The sequence below is a fragment of the Dipodomys spectabilis genome, unplaced genomic scaffold (genome assembly GCF_019054845.1).
Source record: "Dipodomys spectabilis isolate Male_0828 unplaced genomic scaffold, ASM1905484v1 ptg000023l, whole genome shotgun sequence".
NCBI lineage: Eukaryota > Metazoa > Chordata > Mammalia > Rodentia > Heteromyidae > Dipodomys > Dipodomys spectabilis.
This window is the reverse complement of record NW_024870700.1, coordinates 1,760,528-1,772,641: the sequence shown is the minus strand read 5'-3', so window position 1 is coordinate 1,772,641 and position 12,114 is coordinate 1,760,528. Positions and strand designations below refer to the sequence as shown.

At 35.3% G+C, this 12,114-nt stretch overlaps 1 protein-coding gene across 3 annotated transcripts in view; it reads right to left on the bottom strand.

The window, feature by feature from the left end:
* The window catches only part of Arhgap32 (Rho GTPase activating protein 32), a 236,650-nt gene that overhangs the window by 37,405 nt on the left and 187,131 nt on the right, over window positions 1-12,114 (bottom strand). The window contains exon 1 of one of the 3 annotated variants that reach the window (XM_042674914.1): window positions 4,676-4,879. The exons of the other annotated variants lie outside the window; for them this stretch is intronic. The gene's annotated coding sequence lies outside the window, so the exon portion shown is untranslated. Of the gene's footprint in view, window positions 1-4,675; window positions 4,880-12,114 lie in introns of those variants that run through there. 3 annotated transcript variants of the gene reach the window in all.

The window sequence follows — 12,114 nt, the reverse complement described above, 5'->3', positions numbered from 1 at the left end:
TTTTAGTTTGTCTTAATTTTTTTTCAAGTTTTGACTGTAGTAAATTACATTTATACCTACTTCATATATAGTTTATACATACCTGCTTTCTTCTGAGTTTCTTTTTTTTATCAGTCGTAGGGCTTGAACTCTGGGCCTGGATGCTGTCCCTCAGCTCTTCAGCTCAAGGCTAGTGCTCTACCACTTGAGCCACAGTGCCACTTCCAATTTTCTGGTGGTTTACTGGAGATAAGAATCTCACAGACCTTCCTGCCCAAGCTGGCTTTGAACCGTGATCCTCAGATCTCAGCCTCCTTAGTAGCTAGGATTACAGGGGTGAACTGCTTTCATACTCATTTAAAAAATATCCTTTATCCCTATTTCCCCTATATCCTTTTCAGTGATATAAATGAATGAATGTAAAAGCGTTGAGAAGGCAAATAGCAATTTAAAAAAAAAAAAACAACGAAAGTTATAGTATGCTTGGTGGCTCAAATTTGTAATCCCAGCTTCTCAACAGGGTGCCAATCTGGAGGATTACAATTTCATGCCAGCCCATGCAAAAGTTAGTCATAACCTATATCACTAAGTTGGGCATGGTGGGGTACTTATGATGCCAGCCACAAGAGCCAATAGGCAGCAAGATCCTTAGTCTGAGACCAGCCTCTGACAAACCTTAAGCTCTTACCTGAAAAATAACTAAAGCAAAAGAGCTGGTGAAGTGAGCAAAATAGACTCAAATAGAGTGTCTTCCCAGCATGTACAAGGTCCTGAGTTTAAATAGGGATTTAAACTGCTAAAAATTAAAAAAAAAAAATACAGCCAAACCAAACAAGCAAAAAAAGCATAAAGCTATTATGTCATGGCAAAATTCCTTCTGAGAAATTGTAATAAACATATGTGAGGGCTGGGAAGGTGGCTCAGTGGTAGAGCGCTTGCCTTGCAAGCTCGAGGCCCTGGGTTCGAATCCTCAGCACCACATAAGCAAAAAGAAAAAAGCCGGAAGTGGCCACTGTGACTCAAGTGGTAGAGCACTAGCCTTGAGCTGAAGAGCTGAGGGACAGCGCCCAGACCCAGAGTTCAGGCCCCATGACCGGACCCAAAAAATAAATAAATAAAAAGATAAAAAATACAACTTATAAAAAAAAAATAAACATATGTGAACTGTAAACATTAGAATAACATTTTTAGTAAAGGAAGATACACAGAAGAGTTCTCTATGGGGTGCAAGTGCAGATAAACGATCCTAAAAAAGAAAGCTATCTTTGGATATATATTTGGGAGATTGGGATAAACATTATCCAAAGCTGCAACATTTGATTTTGGACTTCTGATTCCAAAATTAGAACCTAACTCTAGTGGGTTCTAGAGAAGACAGTAAGAATTTTGATTTCTGAGCATCAACCTAGTTAACGTAAGTTGTTAAAAGCTCAGAATTTTAAAAATCTACCTTATTTTCCTTTACTATAACGACTTCCTGAAATCTACATAAAGATTAATGTCTGTTATGTATATGGCTTAATATAGTACAATATCATTTTCAAATGGTATTTTTCTGTGCTACAATGTAAGATATCAGCAACCTATCATACCTTTCAAATTTTAATATGCTATTGAGGTTATTGTGGAACAAGATTATTTGTGGTCAGTATAGCATAAACAATTTTGGAAAGTAAGAAAACCAGCTCTCACTGACACAGGCAACAGCTGCAAGAGGCTGCCACAGACAAGATATCTGTGGCCAGCTTGAGAATGAAGTTCTGGAATGCAAACAGCTATGACAGTTTGATATCTGAACATTCCAATCTGAAAGGAAGGACACCAGGTATCCAAGAAATGCCATGTTCATTTCATGCTAAATTTAAAATGGCATTGACAGTAATGGCTCTTGACTTAAAATATAGTCAATCTACTGGCTGTTACATAAGTCAAACAGGCTTCCATTTTACTGATGAGGAACAAGAGGAGCCATTTCAAAAGGCAGAATAAAAGTCAAGGACAGTAAGAGCTCAGAAAATAAGATCTGCAGTACATTTAAAAAATGTTTTTGAGGCACAGAGAAATAACAACAATTCACTTGGAAAAAGACAAGCAGAAAACAAACAACCAATTTCAGAATATCTCGCACCACTCATGTGAATGACATGCCTAAAATATTTGAGCATTTGGGTGCAGCCACATCTTCTTCAGAGTTAAGAATGGAATGAAAGTAGCATCCTGATGCTGCCCCTCAAGGGGAGCCCAGGGCCAGTAATAGTGTAGAGCTGGCTAAGCCACAGCATGCAAAACCACATTTCTTGGGGAAAATGGCTGTAAGTTTAAGATAAGACATTATTTATACTATACATTTAGTTTTCCAGAAACTTAGATTCCTGTTACAGCTATCCAAGAAGGCTCAAATTTAGATTATGCAATTTTAGGTTTATATGAGTAAGTTATACTTTTCACCCTTGCTCAAAATTATATTCATTAATTTTTATTTAAATTGTTCAGCTACAAATAGAAATACATGTGAATGGTTTTATTCCCAAACTCTGTACAAAAACAAAGTAAGGTCTGTGTTTTATAACTTGGTGACTTTACCAACTCAGTTCTTATATAAATGACTATGACTAATTTCATTTCTAAAAACAGAACAAAAGGAAAATTTGCATTTTACCAGAAGCAAGTAGGAGGAAACATGAGGTAGATATAAATTCCAGAAGCTAAAAGTGGTTTAACACCAGAATGGGATGTAATACACAGTTTATAGATTTCTTTAACCTGCTAAGAGTTTTTAAAATTGTCTGGGTTCTTATTTTTTTCAGGATGAACTCTTACTATTTGACAATAACCTTACTTAAAAAGTAGTACTATTTTCGGAGACATTTGTTTGTATATTCTCTTATAAAAATTAAAGTATATCAACCATATACCTGAGAAATTCAAGTGCATCAAAGGTAACAGGACTAATAAAATAATTAAAAGTTCTACAAATCTGAGACTTTAGGGCTTCAATGATGTGAAAACTTTCTTTTCTAGAGATTACTTTTTCTTTTTTCATGACATTAAAATGCAGTCAGATGCAAGTGAACACCTCATAATCCCTTGTACTCTTCCTATAGACTATGAAGCATTATGTAGGGCATTAAGGTGTTGGGAGGTGGTTTTCAATTCTGATTTTTTAAGAAAGTGAGTATGTGACTAAGGATAACACCTCTTTAAAGGCAAAAGTCTTGGAATTCACCCTACTGAAGACATGAATAACCTTTAACACAGGAATGTGGGCACAGGCTTTGGAAGACCTGATGGTTACAAGCTAGTCCCTAATTACTTCTCAGTTGTAGTTATCTTGAGCAAATTACCTATTGAAATCTCAGTTCCTTCACTATACAGTGGAATTACAATATTAACAGCCATCAATAAAGGTTCCTATGATGTTTTACAGGAAATGATACATGCCAAGCATTTAGCTCCAGGTCAGGAAAGAGAAGCTAATTTTACTTCTCATTTTACTTTTGATCTGGAAAGCTTGAGCCTTTGCCTAGACTTTTCCTAGATATAGGGTTAAGATACAGAGCTAACTAGAAACATGACTCAGCTTTAACACCAAATACAATCCAGCTGGCTTTTGTATACCCAAACTGAAAACTGGGCTCACAAAGTAAGGGAGAAACTAGGTCCATTTTTAGATTTTGCCTTAAAATTTTCTTAAATGTAAGTAATCTAAGTAATCTTCTATTCCCTTCTACTAAATATTAAGCAGTATTATTTAACATTTTTTAAGTTATGCTTTTTGGATCATGATATAAGTGACAAGTGCTTTAAAAAATATTGGTTATGGAAAAGAAGTATACATTGTGAAATTGCCCCACTTACGGTTTTGAAAATTAAAACACTGATGATCATTTAAGCAAGATCATTATTGATCTTCAAAAATAAACTTCACAGGACTTAGTTGTAATTCAAGAAATAGTAATTAATGAAATAACCATCAAGAATGTTTATCAAGGAAGTCTAAAGAAATACCACACAAGTCCAGATACTCTCTTAATAATAAAATCTTAATAATATCTTCAAGAAATATTATTTGGGTGGGGAAGGCTATCTTTGTTAATACCAGGAGGGAGGTGAGCTGGGGGAGCAGTGTTACAAAGAGCTGAGCAGAAGGGTTTATGCTAATTGAGTAGCCTCTCACAGAGACTGCTAAGCTTTGTAACTAAATTCATGCTTGTGCCTATTTTCCACTAATCAATTACTGGCATGGTATTAATCCACCAGGAAAGTACTGCAAAATCATTCTCACACACACACACACACACACACACACACACACACACACACGCACGCACACATGCACACACATTGCTTAAAAAAATAAAGGCATGTTCTTTTAAGCATGAAAACTTTCAGCATATTAACCTCAGGTTAAGAAAATGTTAAGAAATAAGATGATTATAAACAGGAAAAAAAAACCCAAACGGAAACAGGCATTTCCTAAATCTGTCCAGGAAAATAATACCTGTGTGGCACAATTAACAAAGTCCTCAAGAAGTGATGATCTCTACAAATAAGACAAATATTCTCCAGATAATTAAAGAACCATTCAGATGAGTAACCTAGGTAACATGCACCCAAATATAATCTAAAATTAGTTTAACTGAAGTATTCCAAATGTTTGAATCCAATATTTGAAATCCGATTGAAATCTCCTTACCTGGTGCTGTGGTACAAGTTTTAGGATCGATATTTGAAATTATTCCAAGTAACTGTATTTAGCAGTAGTCATAACAGGAAATGGTGATTCCGTCTTCGGTGCAGAAGCTCGGAGGAATCTTAGTCGCACAGGTTCTGACCAGGTCCAGCACTGACAGCTCCCAGTCAGCTCTCCACAGCACCCGTGGTGCCAGCTCTATTTTCTGCCCCCTCTCCAGGGTGCTTTTCCGGGGCCTAGTTTAGGCCTGTGTGGGAGCCAGCCTCCTTCGAGACTTCAGGAGCTTAATCCTGCTCTCTCAGCAGGACAGCTTTACCACAGCCCAGGAACGCCCCTGCCTAAACGCACACACTTGCAGAACAGGCTTCACCAGCATGGCTCCACCCATCCGCCTCACCATAGGTGAGTGCTTCCTGCTCAGAAAGCAGCCGGGTGAAGCTGTGTCCTTTGTCTTTTGGGTAGTTACTTATTTTCCAGTTGTTTTTATTTGCTAAGAAAGTGGAAGGCAGCATAATCCGACAAAAAATGACTGTAACTTCAGGCTCCAATAAAAAAGTTAAATGAGCACATACACAATATTCAACCTCATAGATAAGGGTTGAAGAAACAGATCCTCAGTATCTTTGTCTATATTGAGCTGTGATGGCAATGCCACTAACACATTTTTTAAGGTTATTTATTTACACACCTTGTGTAAAAAATTCTAAGAAAATCTCATACATCAGTTAGGGGAAAAAAATCAAAGATTTCTCCAAAACTCAAACTCCAGTATTAAATACAGTTTCCTGAGAGAATTCTTCCTTCCTTCCACTGCTCAAGTACTAGGTAAGTATGCACCTATACTTCACCATGGGCTCTCCCACTGCTTCTCCATCTCTTAACAAAAACATTTATCTAAAAACAAAACAGTGTCCCTGGCAACTACCACGAAATTAGTATTCAGCCAGTCTTAACTTGTGGCTTCAGAGAACATTCTTACTAGTTAACCTGCTTAACTGCAATATATTAAAGAGATTCACCGCTGGGCGCTCTTAGCTCACACCTGTAATCCTAGCTACTCAAGAGGCTAAAATCTGAGGATTGCAGATTGAAGCTGGGACAAGAAAGTCTAGGAGACTCTTATCTCCAATAAACTACTCAGAAAAAGCCAGAGGTGACACTGTGGCCCAAGTGGTAGAGTGCTAGCCTAGAGGAAAAGCAGCTCAGAAATAGCACCTAAGTCCTTAGCTCAACAGTCTTCCAACCAGAAAAAAAAAAAAGATTCATTACTTATACTAAATTCATTACTTATACATTACTCATACACTGTTGAACTGTGCTAACTCCATTAAATTTATAGAAGTGAACTGGGAAAGATCAATATATTTCCTGTTCCAAAAGACTCTTTACTAATTCCAATGTAAACTCTACTTTCAGATGCTATTTATGTCTGTATTCAATAAAACAATGTTCTAACATTACTACTATAATGTTACATACCACAGACATAATTATGCTCTACACCAAAATCTTATGTTGTTGACTATATTTTTTCCTTTCTGAACATAGCTGTGAATATAACTTGTTAATAAATGGTAGGCACAAAAAGGAAAACAATTAACTTTAAAACATTAAACATAATTTTAACATAATTTTAAAAAGTGTAGCAGAAACCAACATTGTGCTGTGTCAATTAGTAAGTAGCTGTTTATGGCAAAGGGGGAATCAGTCATTGGTCACTTTTCTCTCATATTTAACAAAATGTTTACAACTAGCTATTTACCTCTGATGGAGTAAGCTGTACCTTCGTATGGACAGGAGAGGCAACAAGAGAATTCACTGGAAAGACAATGACTACATTCCAATCCTTCTGTTATAAAATTTATCAGAATGATTCAAATTTTTTATACTATGCTCTATGGCTATAAATATCCACAATCACATCAGTCCTCACTCACTGGCTGCTTCACTGGTCTAAGCCACCTGTCTCATCTAAGCAGCCTCCTTTCCTCTACACTTGTCTTCACCTATCCTTTGCTTTTAGTTACGTTTTTATTTATTTATTCTTTTGTTTATCAATTGGTGTGTGTGTGTGTGTGTGTGTGTGTGTGTGTGTGTGTGTGTGTGTAACTAGGGTTTCAACTGAGGTCCTTAAACTTATGAGGCTGGTGCTCTTCCACTTGAGACGCACTTCCAGCCCTATTTTTAATGGTTATTTTTGAGCTACAATTTTGTGTGAACTTTTCTGCCTGGGTTAGCCTTGAACCATAAGGATTACTGGTGTGAATCACCAGCCTTCATCTGTCCTTACCTATTCCTAACTCAGCAACCAAAATAATCTGTTTTACAAAGTACAGGGACAAAACAGGCCACAAAGATGAGTTAATTCCAATATTTTCAGAGTACTTTACACTCCAGACTAAAGATTTTGTATACAATTCTTACATAAAGTGACAAAGTTCTCTGAATATAAATTATAAAAGCTTAATTCTAAAATTTAACAATCAAATATTAGGATGGATTGATTCAGCAGGCATTAACTGTACATTCACTGCACACACATCCTATAGGGAAAGAAAGATAAACAGGACATTTTTGCTGCTTGTAAGGAGAGTACAATTTAGTGAACAAATAGGATGAGTTCATTTACATTTGACCAGGGTTAGCAAGATTTGGGTCAGGGAAGCTCTCAAGGAAGAACTGGATGGTAGGCTGAGTCCTGAAATGCCCTTGCAATATCTATATATTTACAGGCTTGTTTCTAGTCTCTATGTGGTTCCATTAATCTATTTGTCTATACTTGGATCTATACCAGGATTCTAATTAGTGAAGTTTTACACTAAATTTTCGTATCTGCAACAGTAAGTTTCTCACTAGTTTTTTTAAAAAAAAATTATTCTGAGTATTCTTGGTTTTGCACTTCCGTATAAATTTTAGAATCGATGTCAATTTCCACAGAAGACCCAGCTAAAAGCTTGAAGCACATCTCATTCTCCATTTCTGTTCCTGGGCATTGTCCCTTCCTCTACTCTATCAGCATGTGCACATATTCTAAGAGAATAAGTCGCTTAATGCTAGGGCCACCCCACATATTTCTCTTTTCTGTTACACTATAGTTCAGTAATGGCTTACTGCTGTATTAACTCTCTAATGTTTCAAAGAGGTATCTTTTATACTTCTGTCCAACTTTTCTGTTGCCAGAGAGCTTTATCTAAATCCCTAGTCTATTATTTTCAGATATTCATACTATAAAAGTACATTTTGCTTTTCTTCTCACTCCTCTGTCTGCTCCGCTCCTCCAATCCTTTCTCTTTTTTTGTTCTTTCTCAATAAGGTAATGTGGGAAGATGTAGGATTCCAGTATAAAAATTAAAAAGACCAAATGTTTCTAGGGAAAAAAATCTTAAGTATGAAAACTGAACTAGTATATTAGCTTAAAAGAAGATTATTCATAGCAGAGAAAACAATCACTGAAGAAGATGAAAAAGAATCTCTAGAAGAAGGAGAAAGGATAAGGGAACAGAGAGGTGGGGGGAGAGGAAGAAAGAGAACAGAATCCAAGAATGTAAGTGATGTGAAGATGAGAAGAAAGCAACAACCCGATGGAAACAAACATTTAGCTGAACTTTGACTTTGCCTTTCTAAGGAATTACACTATTTGAAATCTCCCTTGAATCTATCCTGTTTCAGTTAATACATTTGTATATACTTGCATACCACCCAATGTATTTACTTAGAGGATTTTGTTAGATAAATCTAGCTTCTGTATGTAAGGGAAAACATAGATCTTTTTTCTCTCAGGGCCTGACATATCTTAACATATCTTAAGATACTTAAATTTGACAAAATTTTCCTTCATTTACTACAGAAGAAAATAGAAGAAAGTACCACTTACAGAGTGGTAATCCATTGAAAGTTGGTCATCCATTGAAAAGTAAAACACCCGGAAGTGGAAATGGAGTAGATGAATAAAGAGGATAAGAGGGGAAAAATACAGACAAGAAATTCAATGTATATCCAACAAAACTAAGAAGAGTGAGGGAAGGGGTGCATAGGAGAGGGATGGGTCAGAATGTTGAAAGGGGTGACACTGATCAAGATATATTATATTCATAAACTACTTTGTTACATGGAAGCTCCTTTGTACAACTACCTGAAGATAATAAAAAGGATATCAATTAAAAATAAGAATGGAATTAAATAAAAAGATAGAGCATAGTAAACATGATTAATCTGTTCCAAAATAAATATTTTTATATACGCAGTAAAAATTTTAAAAAAAACACGAATATTTAGTGATAAGAGCTTCAGACATCCAAAATGTGACAAGATATATCAAACAGACTCTCAGTAAACTCCAAGCAATATATAAATACAAAAAGGTTTGTCCTCCCCCTCCCTTTCACTTTTCTTTCAAGTGGTTCCATCCAGTTTTGTCATAAAATGGCTGAACTAAACTTCTTTTTCTCTCTCCCTGAAGTTTTACCTTTTTTCACCCCTGAAGAAATCATGGATAACTATGGATACTTGCTATTTGGTCAGGACATGGTAAATCCATTTTATGTTTGTATACACAAATAAATGAACATACTGAGAACATAAAGAACAGCTTTAAAAGGAAAAAAATTCCTATTGCCCTTGTTGTATAACAGTATAGGAAGCTTTAAGTTTTCACTCTCAAACTATAGCTGCATTTTTCTGATTTGGCATCTAACAGTGACAGATGGTAATGTTAAAAATAAATAGAACATTCAAATTGTTTATACTGTAGGCAAAGACAGTTTTAAAGTGTGAAACAAGCCCAAGGCTGATTGAATTTACATCATGCTTTTCAAAATGTATTAAGAATATATACTTCCCCATGACAACCATGCCATTCAAACACATAAATAACAAGATTCCTTCTCCTTCCTCCCTTCCTTCCTTCCTTTCTTCCTTCCTTCCCTCCTACCCTCCCTCCTATATTCTCTTTCTCCCTCCCTTCCAAACTGAGGTCTGAACTCATCCTCATGACAGCTAGGCAGGCACTCTACCACTTATGACATATCTTCAGCTCTCTTTTTGCTTTTACTTATTTATTACTTTTTATAAGATTTTAAGTTATTTGCCTAAGGCAAACCCTGGGTAGTGATCTTCCTACTTATGCCTATAGAGTAGCTTGAATGACAGGCATGAACCATCACATCTAACTTAATTGTTGAAAAGAGGGTTTCACTAGTTTTTGTTTTGCCCTGGCTGGCCTTGAGCCACAACTATCCAGATCTCTGCCTCCCAAGTCCCTATGACTAAAGATGGGCCTAATCACTCACAGATCCACATGAATTATTTTGGTTTGCTACAAGGGTATCAAGACAATTAGTAGGGAAGAAATAGCTTTTTAACAAGTAGAGCTGGGACAATCAGCTATCCAAATGAACTTCAACTCCTGCACAACACAGATTAAAAATTAACTAAAAAGTAACTAAAAATGGATCACAGGCTAACAAGTAAAAATCTAAAACTATAAATGACACAGAAGAAAACAGAAATAAATCTTCACAACCTTGGCTTAGTTAGTCTTAAGAAAGGCACCAAAAATGTAAGTGATAAAAGAAAAACTTAATTAACATAAACATTTTTAGGTTTCAGTGGATACCACCAAGAAAGTGAATAACATTCCCCCCCAAAAAGAATGAGATTAAATACCTGTAAATCACTATTATTGAATAAATGAATTGAATCTAGAATACATAAGAAATATAACCTAATTAAACAATACGCAAGGAATCTGAATGGACAAAACGTATAAAAGGCCAATGAGCACAAATAAAGATGTTTCATAGACATTACTAATTACAAGCAAATGCAAATCAGAAGAATCCTGATGAGGTACTATCCATACCTTTAAAGTCGGCAGTAATTCATCCAAAGAAAACAAATAAGTGTTGATAATATGGAGCAACTAGATTTTTCATCTACTGCTAGTAAAGCTGTGACTCAGTAATTCTACTCGGACATGCACTCAAGAGATATGAACACACAAAAACTTGTACATAAGTGTTTGCGGTACATGAATAAATAAAATGAATAAATAAAATATGTTATGCAAATAAAACAGAATATTATTCAGCATTAAGAAAGGAACGAAGTACTGATACACATTGCAACAGGGATGAACCTCAAAAACATGTTAAAGTTAAAAAAAAAAACAAAAAGATAAAACAGTTACAAAAGTCAATACTTAAAGTTAATAAGGTTAACCATAATGCTTGTTTCCCCTTATATGAAATGTCCAGAACAGGAAACAATAAGGACAGATAGTAACTTAGTTATTTAGGGTCAGGAAGTGGTAGGGGGAAAGTATCAAGTATTTTCTAAAGGATACAAGATTGCTTTTTGAAGTAATAAAAATTTTCTGAAATTGTGATAGTATAGTTGTGCAACAGAATAGACTAAAAATACTGAATTATACACTTTAATAGCTTGTATTATAGTTCAACCAACCTGTTTTGGTTTAATAACTATAGACCTATTATGTAAAATAAAGAAATCTAGGGTATCATTACTACTAACATTTGCCAAGTAAGTACATATATAGACAGACTTATGATTAAGTTCACCCAAAGCAGGATAAAATTGCCTTGAAATACCGAATTCCTGGCTCAAGATACAGATAACGATGTTTTGAAGGAGTTTCTTTACTAAGCAAGAAAGTTTTCCCAATGTAAATGAATTCTTTAGTTCTTCTGTAAAGATCTAAGCTTTGAATGGAGCTATTACACAGACTGATATAAGTTTTGGATGCAGAAGTGAGAAAATACCAAATAAGGAAAAAAAAAAATTTTTTCCCCTGGTTCTTATATACAGGTTTTGAAGATGGCTTTAGGGAAAGCAGTTCAATTAAACTCTGAGGCCCAAAAACGTTTCCTTCTCCTTTAATTGCAGTATAAGAAAGGGGCAGAAGGAATGTACTATAAAACTAACAAAATAAACTTGGTTACTTCTTCCCTCTAAAATTCTTACATATTTATTATTTTCTTTTTAAAAATGTACATCAGGGGCTGGGAATGTGGCTTAGTTATAGAGTGCTTGCCTCGATTCCTTGGTTTGATTCCTCAGTACCATATATACAGAAAAAGCTGGAAGTGGCACTGTGGCCAAGTACTAGCCTTGAGCAAAAGAAGCTCAGGGACAGTGCAGGCCCTGAGTTCAAGTCCCAGGACTGGCAAAAAAAAAATAAGTACATCAGGTCACATATTTCCATACTAGGTATTTTGTAGTCTTGCCCAGATTAAACCACCCAAACACAAAAAAATCTAATTGTCTTAATTTTTTTGTCTGTGGCTTTATTTGTAAACTATGCTACATACTAATGTAGCACCATAAAAGTATATAAGTGACAAATGCTTTTTAGTTTTTAAACTCAATTTTATTTTTAACATTTGTAGTCACTGATAAAATATACATCCTTTCAGCTGCTACAT